The following is a 27,434-nucleotide window of genomic DNA, read 5'->3' as shown; positions in this document are numbered from 1 at the left end:
GATCAAAGACCCAAGAATAAATGACACACATCTAAGATGGAGACTTTCAGAAAGGAGGTAGTATCAGCAGACTGGATGCCAACCTGTTTTGAGTGGCTGGGCTCTGTCTTTCTACTCCAGTATTTCCCAGCTCTTGGACCAAACAACTGTCATTCCTGGCCCTGTTCCCTGTGCTGTCACCCTTCACACCTATACTCTTCACTTTGATTGACATCTAGACTTTCATTCTCTTACATTCTTGACCTTGAATTATGTTTCTAACCCACACTTCCCCCAGGCCCTGACCTTTGTATTTCTAGTTCTGGCCAAGTACCCTCATCCTGGTTCCTAATTGCTCCCATTGCATAGCTATCTACTCTGACAGTTCAGATCCTGAACTGGCCCTTGGCTCTGATTAACTGCAGCTTGGAGCTCAGAAACACAGATCTGAGATCTTTTCCAGTCACTAGAGCAGTTCAGATAGACCTCTATGGACTAAAAGTAGAAGATATCACACTTACCTGTTGAATACAGAGCTTATTGTAAAACTCACTTTGTGAGCTGGTTCATATGTCATAGACATGGCACTGTCAGGAGATGATCTTCAGGGGCCAGACCATCTGCTGAAAAAGCAAGCATGAATGGGTGGATAGATAGAAGGAGTGTTGGTATCTGACCTCTGATTCTTCCAGGGTTACATTTTTGGATAGTGGTGTTCAGAGGTTTAGGGAAAATATCATTCCAGGAACAGCTGGCAGGGCTGGCTCTCCTGGAGCAATTGATGGCCTCTGGGGCAGAGATTAAGTTTAGGCCAGTAAGACAGGCAAAGGTCTGGATACAGAGTAGTGTTTTGAAGATAATGTGTCTGAGCTGACTAAGAAGGGAAGAGATGAATAATCTGTGAAGGGCAGTGACAGTGAAGATACTGTGTCATGGACTTCTCAATCAGTGTGCAGAGTTCATCTCAGAGGCAGCCTTTCCCGTAAGAGTAGAAGACAGTGGGGGACACTTTAATATCTCAGAGGACCAGAATGCAGAGTCCTTCCCCTCTGAACTCTCTGGGCACAACCATAAATATACATATTATATGTGATGAGAAGAGAGCTCAGAGGATCTAAATGCTAATCCTCATGTTTGTGAAGAAAGCTGCTTACTTAAATGGGCCATCTCCCAGCTCAGGTAGGTTGCTACTCTAAACTGAGAGGTGAATGCACATTGAAAAGTTAAGGAAGAAACCATTGGGATATCTTGAAGGTTATCCAAGCAGAAAGAAGCACATGAGCAGAGATCCCAAGGCAGAATCAATAGCCCAGAGGCTAATGAGATAGGATGGAAGAGCTGACAGGAAGGGCAATCAGCAAGGAGGTTTGAACCATACCTAGATCACATAAAAAGCACTAGAGGAACATCCTTCTGACATTTTATTCTCAGAGAACTCAAAATGAGATGGTATCTGTGGTTCCTGGTAGAATGTGAGAAATCAAGGCTCTAATCTGTAAGGTCATACAAGTGAATGGCAGAGCCAACATTTGACCCGATGTTCCTCCCAAGTATTGCACTCTATTTCCTGTGCAGTTTCCTGAGACCCAAAGCCATGTAGAGCTACTGCAGGTTGTTTTAGCCTCAGTGTGGTGTGATAATTTCCTGTCTTTGCTTTGATATGAGAAATCTCCATAGAGTTCTTATCCTATTGAGCTGTTACTAGCAAAGGAAAACAGTGGTGAATATTAGTTGACATGTATGAGTTGAAAAGCTGGCCAGCACTGCACTAAAATCATAACACATCATCCTGTTCAAACCCAGAGACAACAAGGCGGTGGTGTGACTTTGGTACTGTTGGGAAAATGGGGATCTGAGACGTGGCAGTATGGTCACTCGCCTTGCCTGTCAGGGATCTAGGTCCCTTCACAATCCCTATGGGACAGCTATGACCTTAAAAACAAGGCTTCACTTTGAAATCATCCAGCTTCCTGAAGCCACATTATATGTTTATTCGTATTAAGCTTCTGGGACACATGAGAAATGCTAATATACTTATTGTGGACTGTCTACTTCTATCAGCAAGTTTTAGCTGAGTTAAGTAGATCTGAGAAGCACCAAGTGTTTCCTTAGCTATACCTCCAGCATGAGCAACTCCCGCAGTTGGTGTAGTATTCATGGATGCTATGAGTTAATGAGATTCGAGTGGGTAAGGAATGCACCTTCCCTGACCACTGACACATACTTGGTCGCTTTAAATTACTATAGTGTCACATCATCTAAACTGCACTCCAGTTTGCTCACTTGTAAATTGAGATACTATGGGGTTTGCTGTAACTAAGAAAAGACCTAACACATAGCCGGTGTTTGTGCAGTGACTGTCCCATCATTGACATTCAAGAGTATTACTGTTTACTATAACATGAGCTTGGAATTCCTTCCTACAGAATAGCTCAGGTAGATTTGAGCCCAGCAGAGTCTCAATCTTCTAGGAGACAGACAACCTTCTGGCTTCCTGGGCCTTCATACACGTGCAACATGGTTGCATTAGTATGGTGGTGAAAACTCAGAACCCATGAATTGTGTAACAACCATTACTTTTTTTTTTTTTTTTTTTTAAGGGCCATGAGTTGAAGAGGGAGCTAAACAGAGATTTATTTGAGGGTTCAGAGAGAGAAAGAGAAAGGTCATAGGATGCAACCAATATTATAATCTCAAGAAATAAAATACATATTTTTTTCAAAGGTATGATAGCTTCTGCCTTTTGTAAGGTTTTGTGGTATGAAAACTTCCATCATGGCCAGTCCAAGTAACTGAAGTGATGTCTCTGACCGTGGCATTTCCTGGACCTGTATATACTGCTGCTCCAGCAGTCTCTGCTAGTCAACTGCAGTCTTCCTGCTGGCTTTCCTTTGACTAGTTCATCAGACTCACCCTTCAGTGTGAGACTTATGAACTCAGCTTCTCCTTTGCAGCCCAGTGAGATGTGTTTCCCCTGGGTAGGGGTGAGATATATTTGTGTTCTATTAACAAGCAGCTATGCAGATCTGGCATCTTATACATATTTACTCATTAAATCAATAATTACCTTTTGAGAAAGGCAGGATTTTTACTCCCATTTCATGGAGGATGAATCTGAGAGCCAAATAGGCCAAGTCATTTCTAAGGTCACATGGCAAGTAAACTGCAGAGATAAAAGTAAAATGATGTGCCTGGCTTGGACTTCATCTTTTTTCTCATTTTGGCCAGACAGAGCAGAGCAGAGCCAAGTCACTGTCCATAAACGCAGACCTGAGACTCATATTAGCCACGCTCAAACCCCTGTGCCAGGTTCCAGCCAGCCTAGGAGCCTTTGTGCTAAACATGCCCTGCTTCTGTAATCCCATTCTTATTATGTACACCATAAGCATTTAAAGGAGTCTAAGAGGTTCCTTATTTCTCCTTCCTGTAGCTCTGTGCCAGTGCCCCAAAGTCTGGGCTATAATCAAATGCTTCAGTTACTCTGGACTGGAGCGATTTCCCCAATTCTGCCATTGCATCTTTCATGGAAGGCACAATTCACAAATCTTCCTCAGCTTGCCCTCTACAGCAAGCCCTGCTCTGGAGGTGAAGGTAGGGGATTGGGGGTCAGGAGTGGGTTTCCCAATGTTGTTCTGGCAGCCAGAGTACAACAGCTGCTAGTCAACAGGAAGCTCCAGCAGCCCCAGAGGGGCAGGGGTGCAGCAAAGCTTGATGCCCTATGCCAAGCCCAGCACCCACCAGCTGTTCCTCCCCACTCCTGATGAGCAGGGGCACTGTTAACTCATCAGTGCCAGGGGAGGAAGAGGTAGAGAAAGAGCCTTTCCCAGTGTCTTCATTATCCATGAGCACAGAACTGGTAACCCAGACTCCTCCCCATCCTTCTCACTGTTTCACTTCTGTCTTGAGCTCTGAACCCATCTGCCTGCAAGTTCTTGTCTCACATTATTTCTGCATCTCTGGATCCCTTGTTCCTGATTGCTTTTTGGTCAGCACCTTCCTTCCAGGTAAGAGTCACTTACATTATAGTTTAGGCAGAGAAATAAAAAGAGAGTATGTTCGCTACCACAAGTCATATGATCATCAGTGATCAGAAATCTTCTGTGATGCCATTCCTCTAGCTTTGCACAGTCATTAGTCTCTTCCTACTCTGAAAGGCAGAAAAGGAGCACACCCTCCCAGATTCTGACACATACCCAAAGGAAGGAGTGGAGAGCTTTACAGACCTTTCCCCAAGACCCAGTGCAGCCCAAGCTGTGTTTGTAGGGTGGACCCTGGAGCCTGAAGAATAAAAAGCATTAGGCCAAGTAGAAAACAAACAAAACAATACAACACAGCACAGACACAGATGCAGACATGAATAAATAAGGAAGCAAGCCCACATATGGGAAGGCTCCCCTTCCTGTTCCCTGACGGCAGACTTCCCAAGGCCTTACAGATGTCACTGCAGGACTGGCTTATGTTCCAAGCTGTGCCAACTTGTGCCCACAGTGACTCTTGGAAATGGAGTAAAGGGGAGGAAACAGTTTTGATTAGAAAGATGGGAGTCTTCACTGCATGTACAACAACTTGGCTGTGCATTCCTTATCATTTTGCTGAGATTAGTCACACATGGGCCTTTTGATTTTCTCTTCAGCTAGTGTCTTGGTTGGAGATTTGCACTTCAACAGAAGCAGTACAGGGCTGGCCTGGTCCCTGATCCAAAAAGAGATGGGTTATGGGACTCAACTTCCGGATGGGCATATGGGGAACAGAAGGAAAGTCAGACAAAGTCCAACAGAATCAGAGACAGCCAGAACGCCCACACAAACATGGAACTCTCCTTATGACAGATACATCCACACAGACTTACTGAACATGCATGCACCCACAATGATCAGTCAGTAACAGAAAAAACGGTCAGTTTCATGTTCCCAAAATTAGTTGCAAAGGATGACATTCAAAATAAAGATTATTCAGTATAAAGTAGGAAAATTTTAAAGAGACGTATAACATTACCCTGCCACAATAATGACTCAGAATTCCTACTTTCTAGTAAGGATGCTTGCATGAGAACAGATTTTTTTAAAAAACAATTGTTACACAACTGGTGTTCCATCTTCTATTGCCATTTTCCTTCATCTAATTTCAGGTTTTCTATGTTCCCCTGCTTTAGGCATCTTCTGAGTGAAGATTATAGAATATCTATAATCTTCTAATGAGTAACACTACCACCATTTACTAATGCCTCTTGTCCATCAAATGCTCATGCTATGCCTACAGAATTGGCTTTGTGTGAAAGGAAGTTTCAGTTATAATCAATCATTTCTTTAGAAATATTTTTTACTAGATAAGGCAGGTATTTTATGATTTCAGTGATATATTTTCATGCTGTTTTCCACAAAACTGAAAGTGAGATTGGACCAGTCTATAAATTTTTTTCTGAACATTAATGATTTCTTTTTAAATTGACATTCAGTTTAGAAATATCATGACCTTGTTCTTTGTAATATTTAATAAATTCACATAAAGGGACAAAGTTCCCATGACTTAAAATGATGTTCCTAACTTAAAACTATGTTACAACGCTATAGCAACAAAATGGTATGGGACTAGCATTGGAATAGACACGGAGAGTAATGAAGTGGGAAAGAGCCCTGGATAACACCATCGCATTTACATCTTTCTGACTGACTACCAACCATGGTTTCAAGAACAGACAATGGTTGAAAGTTTCTTGGTAAATACCATTGAGAAAACTTTACATTCACACTCAGGGGAGAAATGAAACAGAGCCTAACTTCTCCCCTTTGAGAAAAGTCCATAAGAATGGACTAAGGATTTAAACCAAAACTCTGCTCTATGAAATTGCTAGAAGAAAACATAGAAAATAATCTGTAGAATGCTGATGTTAGCAATGGCTTTTGATCAAGTACCTGAAGACCACAGGCTCTAAACTGAGAATAAAGAAACTGAGGTACACCAAATTAGAAAGCTATTCTTCTGAATGGCAGAGGAAATTCTTAGTAGAGTGAAGGAAAGGTATTTTCAAACTATGATCCTGAGAAAAGTTAATATCTAGGATATATGAGGCCTCCACGCAATACAACATCAATAAGATAACCCTGTTTAAAACAGAAACAAAACAAGGGAATGGGTATTTCTTAAAAGGAGACTTAAAAGTATGCAGTAATCATAATAAACTATCAACATTAGTTGTGATAGTGAATTGATTATTACGGTCCCAACACCTCATCCCAAAATAGATAGTATCAAATTTATATCCAGTATTTAAAAGAATGAGAAAAAAAGAGACAGCCCTTGCAAAATCTTGGTCATGAATGTCATACACAACTATTGGGGACAGAACATGACAGCCCCTTAAAATAATTAGAATAAGCTACCAAATGATTCACAAGTCCTTAAGGTCATAAGGCCAAGAGAAATGGTACCAATTTACCCAGGAAGTGTCTTCATACCCACATTTGTGTAGTATTCCTCAGAGCAGCATGAGTATCCACCAATGCAAAAGTAGAAAAGAACACGTGATTTACTTACCCTACACACCGACACTCAACAAAGTATACCAAGGAAAGAATTCCAATGTAGACTCTACTCTTTGATGGTACATCCACATGAGCAGACAGTCTTACCATAGGTTAGTCATGTAGCACATACCTACCCAGTACTCTCTGAGCCACCTGGTAAAACAATGTGAGAAGTTAAAACCTAGTCTTAAAACATCCACCAGATTAAAAAAGTCCTGTAGGAAAAGTTCCTAACTTACATTAGATATAAGGTGAGAAAAAAAATATGTCAGCTATGTAAAATGCAGCACATCCTTAGTTTTGTTCATCTTTTATATGGAGAAGATTCAGAATCCCTGCCTTCAGAGCACAAATTCAAAAAAAAAAAAAAAAAAAAAAAAAACCCATGGGAGACATTTCATCTGCCTGTCTGTCTATTACTTCTTTCAGGCTAATGTATAAGGAAATCACATTATGTCTTGAGAAAGAGAGGGAAAGGGAATTGGTGAGGGAAATGGGAATGAAGAAATGAAGGAAAGGAGAGGAAGGGAGGGGAAAGGAGAAAAGAAGAGGAAAGGAATAGAAGGGAAGTGAAAGTGGGTAATTTATTTTCTGGGACACTTCCTCCTACTAGCTTATGCAGCCCGGGTCAGAGCATGATCTTTGGTTGAATGCTAATTCCAAGTCCTACTCCAGGCCTACTTAAAAAGAACTATCTGGAATGGGGTTTTGGAACCACAGATTTTAAATCACCCTCGTTATTCTTCCCTCTCCAGCCTCTATCCACCCATTACTGCTGTCAGATGAGCTGCATAAACTGAAGTGGCAGAAACAGTCAAAGAAGACCCAAAATTAGTGGCCCTCTGGAGCACTGCATATGTTTCTGTCTGACTCTGGGGCTTTCCTGTCTTCTTTACACTCTCCAGAAGATCCATCTGTGAGCAGAGTGTTGGAACATACCAACTGTGAATAAGGGGCTTACAGGCAATCACATGTCACTAAGTAAATATCTTAAAGACAGATCTTAGACACCCCTGCTGGTGTTCTCCCCTTGGGATGAAAATGGCATTAACCACTGAGTTCCTGGGAGAAACACTCGCAGGGACATAGAAGTTTGGAGAAAGTGTTTGATAAATTTAAAAATGCAAGTCACTGCCAGTCCCAGGAGTTATGCTCCCTCATAGAGAAGTAGAGTTAGGCTCTAAATGAAAGTCTTACGTGTCATCTTTGATCCCCAACAGCACACACAGTGACAACCCACTCCCCATAATATACAGGTATTTTATTCATCTGGAAAGCATCTTTGAGTAACCATAAGACGTTCTTGGCCTAACTGATGGTTTATCTTTTCTTCGGGTGACTCACAATGAAGGAGATGTGTACAATTCTGATTTCTGACCAAGGGAAATACAGCTTACCTTCTGAGCATCTGGTTCCCTATCCAATGAGAAAGATCCTACACAACCAAGTTCATTTGCACCTGTCATTTGTCACCCATTGCATGTATTTGCCAAAGTATGGTTAGAGTCTACAGCATCGGAAGAATGGATGCCTTCCCACTTGTTGAGAAAAAGAACGTTGAGCTAACAAACACAGCCCCGGTCTACGTAGGTTTTTGGTTTAGTAGCTGAGTTAATAAGTAAACAAGCAATGTCAATGTCAAGTGAGTACTATGCTAGAACAATATGGTGCCTGGAGGGAGTTAACTATGGGAAGGAAGAGACAGGAGGGCCTTTCAGGGTTCCTTGGCAAATGCCCAGGTAAGTGTAGTAGAAGTAAGCATGAAGAATTATTGAAGTTCTTTGATACTTTCTGCTCATTTTTCTTCCTAAGTATTGGAGGTTGGGGGTATAGCCTAATCTCTCACTTCTCTTAATGGCTTCTAACCCATTCATCAATGGACAGAAGGCCACATGTGAACCAAAATATACTATGCTCTAGTAAAGCTGAGTCACTGAAGCTTGAACTGACCCACTGAGCTGTGGGGGGCCATGCCTAGCCTCTGGATATGGTCTTGACAGGTTCTCCCTCCCATTTGTGGGGTATTTCAGCTAATGTCATCCTTGTAGGGTGTGTTGATTATCTTTAGTTGTGTCCTATCTAAAGAAATAGACATTGTTTTCCATTCTTTATAGACCCATAGAATGTGGGTGCTTAGGGTTTCTATTGCTGCAATAAAACACTATGACCAAAGCAATTTTGGAATAAAAGGGTTTATGTCATCTTATATTTCCAAGTAACAGGTCCATCCCTGAGAAAAGTAGGGTAGAACACGGGAGTTGATGCAGAAGCCATGGAAGAGTGATGCTTACTGGTTTGCTCCTCCTAGCTCGTTCAACATGCTTTCTTATAGAAACCAGGACCACCATCCACAATAGGTTGGATCTTCCCAAGTCAATCACTAATTAAGGAAGTGCCAATCTTATAAAAGCATTTTCCCACTAAGAGTTCTTTTTTTCCGGATATGATTTAGGCTTATGTCAAAATGACTAGAAATAGTCAGCATGATATGAAATATATAGTGTGCCAATGCTGAGAGCAGACTTCAAGGTTCCTTTTCATCCAGATCCTCCCATTACGGCCCAGAAGGTTGAAGAATTCTTAGCCATGTTCCTCGATGATACTCATGAGAAGAACATTCCTGTTCTAGAATAGTCATCCTAGGTCTATAACATGTTAAAGAGAGGAGCTAGATTGGCTACCCCATAGACTATCACTGATATCAGTAAGTTCAGAATCACTTGTTTGACCCACAGACCAGGGAACAGAATATTTCAATTATGCTGTGCCACAAAAATGATTATTACAAGAAGTATCTAACTGTGTATGTTGCAGGGTCTAAGAAAAGAAGTAAAGTGACACCAGGGAAGAAAATTTCAGATACTGTCACCTTCTTGGCCACAGCTCTGTGGCTCATTATGATGACTTGGTTCTCTGGTGTAACCAAACATCAAATGCAAAAACATTTGCAGAAAGAAAAAAGATCACACATGCCCTCTGATACTTCTTGAATCCTAATAAGAGACAAGCCTTACTTGGAGGCAGAAATCCTCTCTTCTGGGTACCAACTCACTCACCAAACCTGCATTCTTACCACCTCAATGAGATTTTTTTTTGGACACATCACTCTGGAGAGTATGATCTGAGCTTTTAAGTTCAGTGGGTTAAATTTTCCTCAAAAAGTAATAATGAGGATGAATATAGTAATTAAAAGCCCACAGAGCAAAGGTAACTAATAGACTTTTCGTGCTATTTCTTTATGTTTCCCCGAAATAGTATTCATGCTTGAGTGTAACAGAATATATAGAAAAACAAGCTGTCAGGTTTCGGACACAGTTGATGTCTAGAGGCAAATATTTCTGTTCACTCTGTGATGGAGCCCTGGGGAGAGCAGGAGAGGTCCCAAGCTGAGAGGGATTGGCAGCTGGGCTATGAAAGCAACCTGACGCTCTCTTTCCCTTTCACAAAGAAGGTTTTGTTTGGATTGTGGGGCATGGTGAGTGACTCCTCAGAGCCACGGGGATACTGTGTTCTGGGTGAACATCTGGGGCTGCCAGTTCAGCCAGCCTGAAACCCTACCCTGCTCAGAGCTGCTCCAGTGGACCAGGTGTAGGTGTAGTTTTCTAGGATGTCCACAACCACAACTTAGGCTGGGAAAATTGTTGCCCATAGCTGCCTCATTCCAGAGGGCAAGAATCCCTCTAGGTTCTCATGAAGGTGTGTTTACTGAGGCCACATGCCCAAAAAACCAAATCCAAAGGCTGAAAGCATGACCTCCACACATCCTTCTTCAAAGTGCGTTGAAAGCTCACACTGGCCAAATCTCCACTTTCTCCTGCCCTCACTCTTGCCATTTCCACCATGTACTTAGAACAGCATTTCAAGAGAGTGGTCCAACATGTGGAGCTAATGTAGTGAATTTTTAAAAACCATTCCTTCATTGTCCTTCCAAGAATATTTCCAATAATGTTCGCTTGTTCTTTACCTCTTAACACAGCTTGATATTATGCAACTATTAACAGTGACACTTGTTTGATTTTTCCCTTATTTGCCATCAGATCTGAAGACAGATAGGTTATTATATGACAAATGTCAATGTTTGCACATTAAAAAAAAAAGAGCCTGACATTGAAAGTTGTCTCACATGGATTGATATTATTGACACAGAAAGAAGAAATGGAAATAGTTTTGTAGCTTAAGTTGCTCATATTAGTTTTTGTGCTTCTTAGTTTTTAAATTTCATGCTCACACCCGAGCATTAAAGCAGCCCACTCAAATTAGCATGGGATGTGTTTGACATGACAGAATATAGTTATACCTAGTGGGGACTAAGCTCTGTTCCTGGCATATCTTATTTCTACTCAGATTTTTAATCGAGCAAAGATTGTCTAAACTATCATCCTATGTAGATTCATTACTAACTTAAGGGAGTTCTTTAAAATTCTTAAGCTTCTATGTCCTTTCTCTTGGGGGTATTTGATTCAGAAATGTCCCCCATAGTCTTGAGCATTTGAGTACCTGGTCCCCAGTAGATGGCGCTATTTGGAAAGGTGGAGGTGGTGCAGCCTTGCTGGAGGAAGTACAGTATTGGGGGTAAAATTTCAATTGTAAAAACCAACCCACTCCCAATTTGTTTTCTCTGTTCTGTGCTTGCAGCTAAAGAGGCAAGCTCTTACTTTTCTGCCCCACCCGTCCTGCCTTCTGCTGGCATGCTGGCATGCTTTGCCACCATTACAGCCTCCTATCTTCCTGAAACTATAAGTCCTTCTGTAAGTTCATTATTTTATTTCAATGACAGAAAAGTCACTAATGCATCTCTATGGAGAAATAATGGCTAAATTTTGGTTTATAGACAAGGCTATTTCCTTCAACTTTAACTTCATAATATGTACCTCGGTCCACAGTGAGACCTCAATGAGAGTTGAAGGATTGAGTGCATGAACAAATGAATTAGTGATAGAAAGGAGACAAGATAGAAAAATCATAGGCTGAGGTGACTTATTTGTTAAAATTTTAAAGCAATTCCCCCCATAAAAAAACATTAGTTTAGTACATTAGCATCTATATTATAGGTAAGTGAGATGTCTCTAAATTCATGTTACACACTTAATTACAGGTAACTGTAATTAAGACTGGCTTAGAAAAATTGTACTTTACAGTTATCACAAAATGTGATTTAAATAGTGTGTCATGGAATACTTTTTCATAATAATGAATTTATTTTTTAGAGTTTAATGTGTGCATATCTAATTTACATTTTTAGATATACTTCCTAAGTAATCAGAATCTGAGTTACTACACCATTTTTTAGCTAGTTTATAGCCAAATTATTTCTTCTAAGTTTTCCATTGTTCTAACTATGAAGGAACCAATTTCCATACATCAGTTTTATGTTTTAGGGCAATATGTATATGTATTTACAGTATATATATGTACATATATATATAAATTTAATGTGTTGTAAAGTATACATAAAGTTTATAATAAGTTATAATAACATTTTTAATTTTTTTTTAGAGATATGGCCTCTCTATGTAATCTCTGTGTTCTGCAACTCACTGTATTGATCAGGCTGGCCTTGAACTCATAGAGAACCTTCTGCCTCTGCCTCCCAATTGCCTGCACCACCATACCTGGCTATAATAACATTTTTCGTAGTTTCTATCAAGTATATTACTTATTATAAAACTAGTAGCAATACTTAAAAAAAAACTTTCTTTTATAAAATTATATATATACATATATTATATATACATATATTATATATATACATATATAATGATATTAGTAGAAATTAGTAAGTGACCCTAATATTCCAAATTAATACTCTAGCTGTAATGGTTGTGAATCTTTTAAACATTTTTTATGAATGTGAGTTATTTCAATTACTCTGTAAAACTTTATATAATACTGTTATGTCACCCTTTAAATCCATAAGCCAATTTTTTGTTTCTTTAGGACCTCTGCAAAACCCTTTGCTTCATGGCCTAAGAAGTCCCTCAAAGTCTTTTGGTTGCTTCTTTTGGGTATCTTTTTGAAGCAGCACTTTTCTTAAAGCCCAGGGTGACCAAAAACTCAGTGATAGCCCAGACTCTCCTCATACTAATAACTGTCCTGCTTCAGGCTACAGTGAGCCTGTGTTATAGGATGTACCAAGTCTGGTGCTATAGTCTTCTTGAACTTTCTTTCCTCAGTTTATCTTGCCCTTGGGAGGCAGGATAATGAAGTTCTCTGGGTCTGGGAAGGAGCAGGTCTTAGGTCTCAGTCTCCTTTTGTCTTGAAACAGGACATAAGAATCCTAGCACAGTGACCTTTCCTTGGCAATTGTCCTTTGCAGAGGAAGTTGAGTCATTTTTTGCTAATGTGATGGAAAATAATGTTTTTATATAATAAGAGTTAGAACCTTGAGTCCTCATGTGGAGGAAGTTGTCTTTGTGAAATCGCCATCAAGAGTCAGCTTGGAATGGATGAGGGCAGAGCAGATTGAATGCAAAAATAGATCATAATTCCCACCCCACGTCCACTTCCCTTATAATGTAACATTGCAGCTCCTCTCGTCAGGACACAGCGTACTTCTCTATACCCTTAAGTCAAAGAGGTTTTGTGGTTTTCTTTAGCAATAGAATGTGATACCAGTGGTGTCCTACCCTCCCGAGGCTTTGCACATCTGCCTTCTCTCTCATGAAATTCTCGTTTGTCACATGACTTTGAGCATGGCCATCTGCAAGATGATGTGTAACCATGGTCCAAACACTTGCACACCCAGAGTTACTCTTCAGCCAACCAAGCTATAGAGGTTACGCTAGATCAGCTGACCCCTGAAGGACCCAGCAGGTGTCTGCAAAGGCATTGAAAAAGCCAACAGAGATCAGCAGAACCCAACCCCAACCGCAATCTGACAAAGCGTCCATCTGATACCCTGATGTTATCCATTGGTAAAGGTTTAAATTTTTGCATATTATTCTAGCAATAGCAAACAGATGTACCCACTGGCAGAAATAGGTTGGCTGACATTAGACTCTTAAAGACCACAGGAAGCTTCTCCGGCAGGTACAAGAATCAGACGCTGCTTATGTTGCTCATGGCTCCAAGAGTGAATGGTGTTAAAAAATAGAGGAAGAGAAAGAGAGAGAGGTGGAGGAGGAGTTTGTAAATCGCAAGAAGTGAACAGCCAGTCTATTCTCTGAACTATGAAAAAGGCCACATAAATGTTTATATGTTAATGTGCACATGTGAATATATATCCAGACCATTAATATATTAATGGGTATATGGGTAGGCAGAGTCCTAGTTGTTTTGCAGAAATTAAAGGCAGAACTGATCATTTCTGTTGGGAAAAGTTCTGTGAAGACACCATGTTTGGAAGTCAGAGCCTCCGCCTCTGACAATGAGCCGGCTCTGGGAATTACACTCTTCATTTCTACTCCTTCATGTTAGTTCATACAAAGAATATGGAAGGGTGTTGGGACTTATGTGTACAGTTGAGTTCATTGGGTGGGTGGGCGGTGGGAGAAGCAAGGTCAGCTTCATTTCTGTCAGAACAGAGTTCTGCAGCTGCTGCCTGGAGAGCAATCCTCTCGAGTACACATCAGTGAAGGGGTGGGGGGGTCAGGCCCCTTGGAACACCTAAGCCTTATCTCTTGCACGTCTCACAACCGTGCAATGCGTTCCTCCGTTATCCGTGTTCTATTTAAAAATGGGCCACGTTTCAGAGACACCGAGGAACATACAGAATTTCACACGGCTGTTGAGTGATAAATGGTATTTTAAGTCCAGGATTGCTTGACCACAGCCCAACAATCCATTCACTCCCATCAGAACTGTCAGAAACACTCATTCCACACGTCAGGTGTACCCACCAGCTGTTTTGTTGTTGTTGCTGAGAGTTGAGTATAACACCTCCCTTAGCAACTGCAAAGGACCTTGGTTACATGTGGTGTTTAACAGCCACTCTGCACATGAACAGCTATGGGAAGCTTCATCCTGCACCATCTCAGGTTCATGATCGTTTTGTCCAAGATGATACAACTGGAAGGAAACCTTGGCACTGCCGTGACAGCTCACTGACATGGGATCGGTCAAACACGGGCTCTTGGAGTTACAAGGGACATAAATCCTGCAGGTGGTTGACTAATGTCTTTCGTAGCACTCCTTTATCTGGAATATTTCAGAGTTAGTTTATGCCTTGTAGACTGCGCCGTCAGGCACCATAATGTACATTTCTTCAGGCAAATAATCTTTTTCATTGCATGCATTTAAACACACACACACACACACACACACACACACACACACCCAGCTTCATGGAACCTAACATACTAGACTCATAGGTCGAAATTCAAAGCAGTTCAATTCCCTTTCACTCCCAAATTCACCCGAATCTGGACACCTGTCCAGGTCCTTCCCCAAACTTTGGCTTAACTCTTCAAAAGACCTCAGTGTTTGTCTGGGCTCTTTGAAATGAAGCAAAGTAACTCTGCCTGATGGAACTGCTTGTAATAGTCTCTGGTTGGTGATGACTATGTCCTCAGAGGGCAATGATCATAACTTTGAACCTCTGTCATCACCCGACCCCCATAAGGGGGCAAAAAACCTCGTCTTCTCTACCAATGCCATCTGTCCTCTGTCATGTCCTGTGTTTACTTCCCAGCCTCTTGCTTTCACAGCTCAAAGACTGAGAAATGCCTTATCTGACCAGTACCTGTGTACATTGGGTTTCCTTTGCCTCAGACAGATTTATATCTTTCATTCTGCCTCTGAGGTGTTTTTCTTATGGGTATTTTAGCTGAGCCCCTTGAGGTAGAGGATCTATTTCCCAACTCATCTTATGAGAGAAAATCTTTGGCTTCTTTAAATTTGAACTGTTTGTTGGTTTGTTTTCACCATCCTCTAACTTAATGTTTGCATGTCTATCAATGTTTTTCATTACAAACACAACTTTATTAGTGGTTGGATCTCCTGATACCAGTGCAACCATGTGTGCCCTTATAGGCCAACATAAGTGTGACAGAAGTTCCTTATGCTTATTAGGGCCTCACATTTGTGAAAATTACACTTATTACAATGTCCCAAGAGCTGGTTATTTGTTATGTTAAGGATTGTTGGAATATTTTGATAACTATGCTTAATGGGAATTGCTTGTTTTGTGATTCCCATGTGTTACGTGCTAAATCAGTCATCTGAGGGCTGGTCATCACCATTGGGTTGAGTTTGGATTCTACCTTAAATCATTTCTGCTCTTGTCCTGTGCTCCTCCCCAGCAACTTCAGAGCAAAGTACCCTTAAGGAATAAAGGTCAGTATGCCTTCTCCAGCTCATATGGCCAATGCCTCCATGGGAAACATGTACCATTACCAAGGCTTGGAAAACATGCAGGAATGCATCTGGCCACAATCCCCACTTGGTTTGCTGCTGAGGTCTGCTAGCCTGCTGGGACACATAGCAGAACATCTTCTCTGTGTATGTGTTAAGGTGCTCTCGACATAATTGGTGAATAACACGCTCAGAGCTCTCCCTAAGCTCCTGGCCAATGCCTTTGGCTTTCCAGCCTCCTGCCAGGGTTCCAGACCTCCCACTATTTGGGAAGCTAAGAGTAAATACTTGGCAAAGCCGAACACTGCAGGAGCAGACTCCAGTTGCGTAGTTGATTTCAGTTCTCATTTGTCAGTGCTTGGGCCTCACTGGCTGTTGGAACCCTTTGCAATCTCCACCCTGCTCACAGAATTCAGGGGAAGCAATGAAGCTCCCCAGACAGGTCTTTCCGAGCTGCCACTAGACTCGGAGCAAAGAGACACATGTCCTATTCCTTCTCCTCACAGAGCAGAACTATTCTGGTCTATTTCCCCAAACAAATCACACTTTAACTGCCTGCTTCAATCTTACACTTTTCAGGTTAGCCTTTGGCACATATCTATGTGACTCATACTATACATATATGGATTCAAACACATCTGTGATGGGATCTAGGGAAAAAATATTGAATTTAGCTTTAGTGTTGGCCTTTGGAGGTGTGTGTGTGTGTGTGTGTGTGTGTGTGTGTGTGTGTGTGTGTGTGTTGGGAGGAGAGGTTACTATGAAACTGGAGGGCAGAGAAAACTAACACTAGAAGGCCTCCAATCTAAAGACAGATTCCACTAATTCTGATGCAGCATTTCTAGGCATTGGAGGGCAGCCCTCTTGCTTCTCAGCATGGGGATTCTTTGCTACCTGCCCATCCACCCGAAGGTCCAGCCTCAGACTAACCCTCAGCTCTCATCTGATCTGTTACCAAAGAGACAGACATAAGGAGGCTTGAACGTTGCCTGCTCATTTCCTGGGAAGCCACTCTGTCTTTCGTGTCTCGGTGTTATTTTGAGGGAAAACCAAAATCAGACGAACTGACCGAACAGGAGGAAAAGCCTGCTGCTTTTGTTGCTAATGCCTGCCCTGAGCTCGCTTCTTTGAGGGCAGGCAGCTGTCTCCCTGCCAGGGTCTTCCTTACTCTGGCATTTAGCAGGACCTGCCTTCAGTGACTTAGCCAGGGTTTCCTTAGACAGTAAACAGCCACTTACTACTGCCTTTTCCTCCACCGAGAAAACGAGATTACTGTGAGAGGAGACAGCAGCTCTGGGCTGCTGTCGAAAGGGCGCTCCGACTGTTTGTTTGGCTGAAAGGCACTGCATGGCTCAGGCTTGTTTAAAATTAGCTTCCCCCATAAATCACTTGCACAATGAAGTGAAGTGCCTGCCTCTGCCCTCTGACATATTTGTGTCTCTGTTTATTTTTAATGATGACATGGCCCTTTCTGTCTCCAGTTGGCTCTTTATCTTCCACATTCCCAAACACTGAAATTGGTGCCAAATGAGCAAAATCGAAGAAACGGCAAGGGAAAAGGATTTCCTTTGCCTGCAACAGCGAAGATGGTGGGGAACCTGAGTAAGGCCCTTTCTGCCTTGACCAGATTAGAATGTTTCATTGGGCAAGACAAAGGAATGATGACAATGGCCACATCAAATGTAGGTAAGAGAGTCATACAAATAAAATGAAAACAATTTTAGGAACAAAAATAAATGCAAACAAATATAAACACACACACACACACAGATAGATAGATAGATAGATAGATAGATAGATAGATAGATAGATATGTGGGTGGGTGGGTGGGTGGATGGGTGGGGTGAGGGTGAGAGGTTGGGGTGGAATGAAATGATGAATGGGTAGATGGGTGAGTGGGTGGGTGGATGGGTGGGGAATAGAGGGTGAGTGGATGGATGGATAGATAGACAGACAGATAGATGGGTGGGTGAGTAGATGAATAGATAGATGGATGGATGGGGGTGGGGAGTAGGGGGTGGGTGGATGGATGGATAAATAGACAGACAGACAGATAGATAGATGGGTAGGTAAGTAGATAGATAGATAGATAGATAGATAGATAGATAGATAGATAGATAGATAGATAGATAGATAGATGGATGGATGGATGGATGGATGGATGGATGGATGGATGGATGGATGGATGGGGGTGGGGAGTAGGGGGTGGTGAATGGATAGACAGACAGACAGAGGTGGTCTGGGCAGCATAAGAGGTTAGTAGATGAAGACAGGTGGTGAACATGTAGTTCCCTGGCCATACTCTTCAACTTTGAAACATATACATATATGTTTTTTTTTTTCTTTTACGAGTAGCATGATTGGAGTTTCTGCCTAAAACCTTGGGAGAACCAGAAGCCTTCTATTTCTAAGTGAGTACACAGTCTTGTAGCTGTCACCAATCCAAAATTTATTTTTTAAAATCTATTTATATAAGGTTAACTTCAATAATTTATAATGGGAAAAGTGAAATATTTGACCCAGTGAGAAGTCTAAAATATAGAATGTTCTTAGAGACAGGGCAATTTTATTAGATATGCCAGCACCTTTTCAACTTAAAAACTCTATCTGCTAGGAAAAGTTCCCAGCACAACTTTCCCACCCATCGCACGGAACACGAATAATGACCAGTGAAGTCAGTGCCATGACTAAATCTCACGCAGGATATGAAGGAGATAATGTCTGACTTTGCTGGACCCACCATTTATTATTAGAAACAGATAATTTTCTCAAACCATATGATTGAATGTGAAAAGTGCTTTGCAGGGGATCTTTCTCATGAGTGCAGTCTCCGAGAGGCAAGAATGATTTTTATTTTCTTATTGCAGTCTTTGGTAGTAGCAGTTTAGAAAAACACCTGTAGAACCAGGAAGCATTCGTTCACTAGACCACAGTACCCCGTAGCATGCGGCAAGGACGCAAACATAAAATTCCAGCAGCCTGCACCGTAGGGATGTGCCCTGAGTTTCTCTCACCAGAGCATTGACTTTAGAGAATCAGCTGACCCCACATCTTAGTGCTCTGCTTAAGGAAAGCTGATTAGAGCGTGGACACTGTTTTAGAAGATGCACAGTTAGGTGTCCTCTGAGGAAAGAAAGTAAACTCCTCCCATGGAGGAAGACGGAAAGATTTAATAGTAACCAAATCAACCACACCAGCCAAGTGAAAGTGATTCTCATCAATAAAGATTGATATGTACTCATTTGCTGACAAACGGTAGCCTTCAATAAAAATTCCTTTCTCACGGATGGATAATATGAAATGTATGTTTAAGAACTGAATGTAAGAACAGGCATATGAAGTAATCTACAATGAAAATGCTTAAAAATAAGGTAAAAGAAAACGTAAAAAGGAAGCATATGAAAATACATCAAAGTGGTAAAAGACTTTGTCTCAAGGAAGCAAGGCAGAGAGCAACAGATGAAGATATCCAGCATCTTCCTCTAGCCCCTGTACGTGTGTGCACACATGTGCACAAGGGCGTGTGCTCGAGCTCACACACACACACACACACACACACACCCTTTGATATGTATAGGTGATACATATACACACATGAATAAATAAACAAAATAAAAAGAATATGACCACAAAGATTATGTTTGAGTCAGTAAGAAGCCAAATCCAAATTGTACTAACTCAAGATGAGGACAAAGCCATAGTTTGAGAAGATCTCTAAAATGCAGTTATAATGGCAAAGGAAGAGAATGGAACAGGATACAAATGAATGCAATTTTTAAGCAACACCAGAACTGTTGGGGAAAATAAATAAATAGATAGATAGATAGATAGATAGATAGATAGATAGATAGATAGATAGACAGATAAATAAATAAATAAATAAATAAATAAATAAATAAATAAAATCAGAGAAAAGACCTTACAGTGCATTGCCAAGGAGTTCCTGACATTTCAGGGAAGTCAGTGGGTGGGAGCCAAGTGTGGTTGTGTGGAGAGCCGTGTACAATGGGCTCAAAGGTTAAGAAAACAAAAATTGGAAAGTTTTGATAATTTGACCAAAGCCAAGAGTTAGAAAGGACAGGCAGAAACTTCAACATATGAATTATATATTAGACTCGGCAAGCTTGTGGTGTTATCCGGGAATGGTGAATTGGGCGGCATAAGTACAATGGGCCTCAGCTAATTCGAAGACCTTCTGGGCTTCGTGGGCAAGGACTCAGTGTCTTCTTTGCTTCACTCTTTTTTATAACAAATGTTAATAATGTGACCCCCTGCTGGGCACTTTACTATAGCTCCTCAACCCAGACTATAAAAAGTCTCATAGTGTATGTAGATAAAGAATTCCCATAACACATGCTACATATGCTGCTGAGCCATGCTGGGAGAGACCATCAGAAAGTGATGTTTGCGTTTCCTTATATTTTCCCTGTGTATTTATCATTTTTTGTTGTTCCTGTTTCTCCTGGCATTTCATCCAACCATCTGGGATCGTTTTGTAACTTCCATTGGTAGCATCTGCTTGTGCTAAACTGTCTCCATTGTTCTTGGCGCTAAAATGTCTTCATTTTACCTTCATTTTTAAGAAGGTATTTTTTTTCCTTGCTGTGCAGTTATAGCAGAGAAGTGTGCTTGTGTTCTTAGGTCTTATTATTTTTCAGGAAATGGTACCCTTGCCCTTTTCCTCTGATCTCTATTGTAGCTGTTGAACAGTCTGAAACATTGCTCATCTGAGGAGAACATGTCTGTTTTATAACCCCCTCAAGTTTTTTTCTTTTCCTTTATAATTGCTACTTTGTGCCTAGAAGATTCCTTTAAAAGACATATTTATATTTTTATGTGGGTGGGTGTCTTGCCTACATGTTATGTCTGTGCACTACATGAATATTGTGTCCACCATGGCCAGAAGAAAACATTGAGTCCTCTGAAAACAGAGATAAATGAGGTTGTGAGGCTTTCTGTGGGTCCTGGGCTCTGAACCCAGACAAGACAAGCCAGTGCTCTTAACCAATGAGCCCCCCCCAGTCTCATTCTTAGATGATGTTTAGTTCCTACTTAAAAGTTCTTTGGGTTTTTAGATCCTGCCAATCAGCGTCTGTCAATATTTATGAAGATATTTGAACCCAATGTGTCCTCTGACACTGTATATATTGCTTTTGCTTTAATGTTCACTGTTACTTACATGCGAGAATTTCTGTATGCATATCCTAAATCTGCACTGCTTAAAACAGTAGCCCTAGACAGATATATTTGTATAAAATTAACCTTAACTAAATAATTTATGTGCATTGGTGCTTTGTCTCCATGTATCTCTGCGAAAGTGCCAAGTCCTCTAAAGTTGGAGCTACAAACAATTGTAAGCTGTCATGTGGGTGCTGGGAATTGAACCCAAGACCTCTGGGTTCAATTAATTAAGTCAGAGCTCTTAAGAGCTGAAACATCACTTCAGTCCTGAGCCATCTCTCCATCCCAACTAATTTAAAATAAAATCAAAACATAAGGTGCGCAATCTTCTTAGCCACACCATTCCTATTGAATATAAGCATCAGTGACTCCTTTATGGTTTTCTATATTTTTCACTTTTGTCTCTCACTTCGTGTATATATATATACATACATATATTTCTGCTCTATCTCCTTAAGGAATCCCCATTACCTTTTCTTTTACATTTCTTCTTCATATATTTCTCTTCTTGTTTCTGACTATCAGATTGTTTGATGGGAATCCCTTTGGAAAACTAATGTTTACTAATAATTTGAGACTTGATTAAAATTGATTTCCATTGCTCATTGTCACCTGTTTTGTACAGAACCTTGGGCACAGTACTTCTGAACATTTTGAACCACTATAGTGCTTTAGATCTTTATTTTTGGACAGTCAAATGATCCATCACTGTAACCTTTGCTACCAAGTGACCACCCTTAACCTTTCAGCCCAAAAGATGAGAACCTTACCAGACTGAAATTCTTAAAGGAATTGATGTCCATTCAGACTTCTGCCCATTGAGCAAACCAAGTGCACTCTGAGCTCCCACTCTTCATTGACACATGACAAGAAAAACACGGACTTTTGGTGCTAGACCCTGCCCCCTGCATACCTGATCTCTTACAGGTCACTACCAAGTAGTTCATGGGAGGAGTATAGTGAGGAAAGGGAAGAAAGAAATGGTATAATCATATTTTAACAGAAATAAAGATAATTTAAAAAATAAAAAATGAACCCTTCCCTGTAGATTAATCTGCTTACTGGAATTTCTCTGTATACTTTAATGTGTCTACTGGTTACTTAGGGACATTTTATGTTTATACATGGAATTTATAATTATATGTGGTATGACCTGTTATTATAAAGCATTGGGTTTTAAAACTTCCTTATTTTTTAGCAACATGAGAAATTTTTGCAAATTTTCAAAAGTTATGTTCTCAGTGTATGTACCAGTCAATAGTTAGTGAAAAAAATAGTTGTAACTGTGCTCAAACACTGACACTATTTTTAAAATTCATCAAAGACACATAGGTTTCTAGTTTTTCCACACACATGCCAACAAAGTAGTACAAACTTAAAAGTTAACGCCTTCTCATTGTGAACACAAGTAGTACACTCATGTTACTAATAACAAATAACATTATCTACCAAAATAGAAAATGTACCTTTACCATAAAACCATAGGTTTTTCTTGATGGCATAAGAAAAATCTATATGGACATTTATTCATGGAAGTATTAATGTTACAGAAAATAACTATACACAAGAGGGATAGGAACTACAAGTTCCTAGTGAAAAGTGGATTGATACGTTATACATATTGTACCAGAATATCTATTATTTCATTTGGTTCAACACTCACAGATTTTTAAAATGCAAAATCAGAGGAACAAGCTAAGGTGCAAAAAAATGGAAAAATTACAAAATTTATAAAAAATTTTTAAAAACATAGACCAATATAATGTTCATATAGCAGTAGACACATGCTGCCTGTCCTGTCCAATGGTAGAGTGGAACTTACACGGGTCAGGCTATGGTCTAGACAGGACACTATTGATGGGAAACATGTCCATCCACTACTGAAGAGGACTGTCCTCTCAGCAAAAGGTAAAGCTGTGAGATCAAGAAGGTGTACATGAAAAAAAATGGATCCTAAACATTTTAATATCCTTCTGTCACATGGATACAGCCAAATATAACATCATGCCTTTCTCTGTCAAGTTACTTTGAGGGTTGAGGTAATGCATAGAAAACATAAAGTAGGTCCTTATATCCACGTGACTTTTTACCTGTATGCTTCCTAAGACTCAGAATTTCTAGGCTGCGAAGATCGCCTACTATTTTCCACCATGTTCTGAATGCAGGCCACAGAGGCCTGGCACAGCGGTCTGGCTCACTGCGCAGACATCTTAAATTGCTCTTCTCACCCACCCTTATCCAGTAGTCTTTAAAGACCTTCACGGGTGTAGGTGAGTAGTCAGGAACAATAGCTTGGCATGAGCCATTGGTAGAAACTTCAGGTCTTGGGATTTGACTCTGACAATCAGTTCCATGTGTGACCTGGTTTATGGTTTTAGGGAAAGTGGTTACTTCTTAGTAACCAGCCAGCAGGCTTATATGTGTTTGGAGATTCTTGGAAGAAGGTTGAGTACACAGATGCCAATTACATTAGTATTGACTTCTCAGAGAACATTAAAAAAAGAAAAGAAACCAAGAGAAATTGACTATTTATTGTTTCTTCTGTTCTTTGCTATTGTAAGAATTTCTGAGGAGGAGAAATTTTAAAAGCTGTTTTAAAATCATTGTATATAAAGCACTCTTTGGCCTTAAAGAGGAAAAATGGGCTTTTGGCTTCATCCACAGGCTAAACTCTATAAATATCATATAGTTAAAACATAATCCAGATCCTTTAGCTTCATGGAGTTCATGGAAGAACAGCTTTTGTTTATGATGAGTTTTCCTATATGTTGAATATAAATTACCAATTAAAGTGTAATTAGAATGTTTCTTTGAATTTTTGTAGCATATCAGAAGAACTTACAGAAAGCAGGGCCTTTCCAATGATGTTACGGTTTTTGCAGTGGTCATGTTATGGCTTGAATGGCACATGCCTGACTGCGTTTCAGAACAGAAATGTAAACATAAAGCCTGTTTAAGGGGCCCACCAGCACTTCCCATCTGAATTGCTCACCTGCACTGTTTTTCCAAGGTGAGTCTCCTTTTTAGAAGTCTTTGCCTGGAATCCAGGAAGGTCCACTAAAGTTTATGTTGGTTTCAATGCTTGGGGACTTTATTTTGTCATTACCTCTGTCCAACTCGATGTAGGTTTTAAAAACTGTGTATGTGCATGCCTGTGTGTGTGTGTGTGTGTGTGTGTGTGTGTGTATGTGTGTGTGTGTGTGTGTGTGATGTGCCATGGCACATATGTGAAGACAAGATGAAACCTTTGGCCATCAGTCCATACCTTCTACTTTGTTTGAGACAAAGTCTCTTGTTCAATGCACTTCTGGGATATCTGCCTTTTAGACTCCTGAGATCATCCTGTTTCCATCTCTCCTCTCACTAGTGAATTGCTAGGATAATATGTTAGCTCTATAAGGCAAGTGATTTTACTCACTGAGCCCTCTATGGGAGTTCAGTTTTTATTTGGAAATAGACTATATCTATTGATACTTCTTTCTTTCCTTTGGTTTTTCATTCAACTAATTTACTTTCATTCAATTAAGTTACTTGGATTTTTCTTACTACACTTATGCATTTATTTTGGGAGGATGCCTATGGAGATTAAAGGACAATGCAGGACAATGTGGGGCCTGGGGATGGAACTCAAGTCATCAGACATTGTGTCAGACATCTTTCCCAGTGAGTCATCTCACTGGCCCTCAATTTCTGTTATAAAAGGTTATCACAGAAGTCATTTCCCAAGCTTTAGAATGTTTGTGTTTATTTGTAATTATGTACCAAAAACAATGCCTAATGGGTTCAGACCTGGTGATAGGGAGGAACTCAGAGCAGCGTGCAATTTAAAGACTACAAATGGCAAATACGTCAGAAAAGAACCGAAAATACACTGAAGCAAACAGACGGGTGACAGACCCAGAGCAGGAACCACAGCAGTAACTTCTTCGGTAGAATTTTGGAATTCAGCTAATAGTCACTTTGATGCCTCCATTTCAAACAAAAGAGAGAAAACTGACTCAGGCTAAAAGTGTGTATTTAGCCTGATGACTGGTTCAAGGTATAACAGCTTTCAAAGACCAAAACCATGCACTTGACCTTCTAACTAGCATTGCATATGGCGCCCAGCCAAAGCCCACCAGCCCTCTCCAGGACAAGAGTGACAGCTTTGCTGCCCTGCAGCTGAAACAGGTTGGAGCACATATTAACGTGTGCCAAGGAGGGTCTGCCACTAAGCTGAACACCTGTAATTCACCCATCTGTATCCCTCAATTCCTTACCCCAAAGTAAATTGACTCTGAGCTCTAACAGCTGTCTGGGAGACTCTGATGGGCTGTTCACTACAGGAAAGGCTCTGGGACACGACTGAAGCCATGGGTGTGTTTCCAAGGTCAGAACCCAAGTTTAATTGATTCTTTCAGCTACAGAGATGACAAAGTAGCACGGGGGAGGAATCCATAATCTCATGCCATTTATAATGACTAGAATCTAATCATCTTATTGCCTGGTTTAAAAATAAAAATGATAATAGTTGATAAAAAGTAAATAGACCAAAAAGACCCCCCCTTTTTTTTTACCTAGAAGGATAAATAAAAAGGTAAATAAATAAAAGAACCAGGGGACAGCAAAAGAAACTTGTGAAATCAAAGGCACTTGCAGTGTCTCTGTGAAGGTAAGTGTCTTAATAGAAAGAGTCACTCTAGACTGGCATCTTCATAACAACTATAGGAAAATAAAAATGCACATGTGTGGAGAGATAAATTCAAGAACGTTTCAAAGACAGAAATGGAAAATGCATGGACATCTCACCAGCCACGTGTGTGTGCAGTACAGAATGCACACTCCTTACAACAGCAGACTCTTGCTAACATCAGCATCCATGAGCATAAACAAATTATTACAGTGAGACATTTGTATTCTATGACGGTGATATCTTAAAGAAAACCAAATCTTAAAGAGTGGAAAGCGGAAACTCCCTTGGGCCCTCAGTCACAATTAGATTTTTTTTTCTTGCAAGATTACAGAATTTTTCCCCTCATTTCTTACTTTTTGTTTTTCTTGGATGCTGTGAGTGAAAGCATATATATTTTTTAGATGTTTTCTTGTTTGCTCTTACTATGCAACAGGGTGGTGATTTGATCTTTCCCCACTCCCCGGCCATGTATTAACCTGATTAAGATAGTTGTTGTCCACATATTGGAAATATCATAGTGATAACTAAGAGGAATTCTTTCTTTTTTCAGACCTAACGAATGGAAAGTCTGTGCTCCTTGTGCCTGTAGGTTCATAAACACTGAAATACTAACACATGAACACTGTAATTACTAACATGATATTGTCAAAAGCCAGAGAAAGTCAGTTTTCACTGGAAAGTACATCTGGGAGGAGACATTTCATTGAGTTTGACTCATTATCATCATCTCAGATATTTATTAATTTAACTAGCTGTGCCTGACCTTTGATGAGCAGTGAGAATATTGAGATTTATAGGGCCTCATTTCAAATGAGATCAGCCTGGTAGGAAGACCTCTGCAGTCTTGTCTGCTTGAGCTATAAATGAATGAACGAATGAATGAATGAATAAATAAATAAATAAATAAACAAACAAACAAATGAAGTAAAAATACATCACACTTCCCCCACTGCTCTGGTCAAATCCTCTATTCTACAAAAATATGAAACAAATTAAGGAGGAGCAAAGTCAGTAAAAGTAAACAAGTAAGATCTAGACTTTAAGGAATAAAATCACAAGACTCATGATACAAAGCATGCACATGTCCATGTGTCCAAATTTCTGTAGCTCTTGTGTTATAATCATGTAAAAGGAGAACCACACTTACTGTCCATTTATGGTCAATAGGAGAAATGCCTGTATATATAATTTTATGTACAACTTGAATAAACTAGTTGATATCCACAGGCTCACCACAATTTTCACCTTAAAGGAAGCACTTTTTGTTTTATTATTTTAAATTCCAACTGCAGTTTCCTTTCCCTCCTCTCCTCCCAATAACTTTCCCACCACCTCTCCTTTTTATCTACCCCTCCACTCCTCCTGTTTCTCTTCAGTAGAGGGCAAGCCTGCCATAGATGTCAACCAAACATGGCATGTCAAATCAATGAAATGATTCCTAATGATAGTCTGTTATGCTCATAGATTGGTCCCTAGCCCAACTATCATCAGAGAGGCTTCATCCAGCAACTGATGGAAACAGATGCAGAGACCCACAGCCAAGCATTCGACATTTCTAGCATAAGGAATAATTTGCAGAACTGTCTGGTTTCTGAAAGACAACTTCTATCTTTAAATCAATCTTGAGATTGCCTAATCAAAAATAAGACTATATTCCCCATGCTTTCTAGTAGGATTCAGCAGCTCATTAAATCAGTATCTAGTATTCCTCTTACTGCTTCAGAATCTTCCATTATACTTTCCCTTTTCATGTAGGGCCTAGTGAGAAGGAGTTTTCTTATATGTAT

Source organism: Micromys minutus (genome assembly GCF_963924665.1).
Source record: "Micromys minutus genome assembly, chromosome: 11".
In the NCBI taxonomy this organism is placed as follows: domain Eukaryota; kingdom Metazoa; phylum Chordata; class Mammalia; order Rodentia; family Muridae; genus Micromys; species Micromys minutus.
This window is presented reverse-complemented; position numbering follows the sequence as displayed.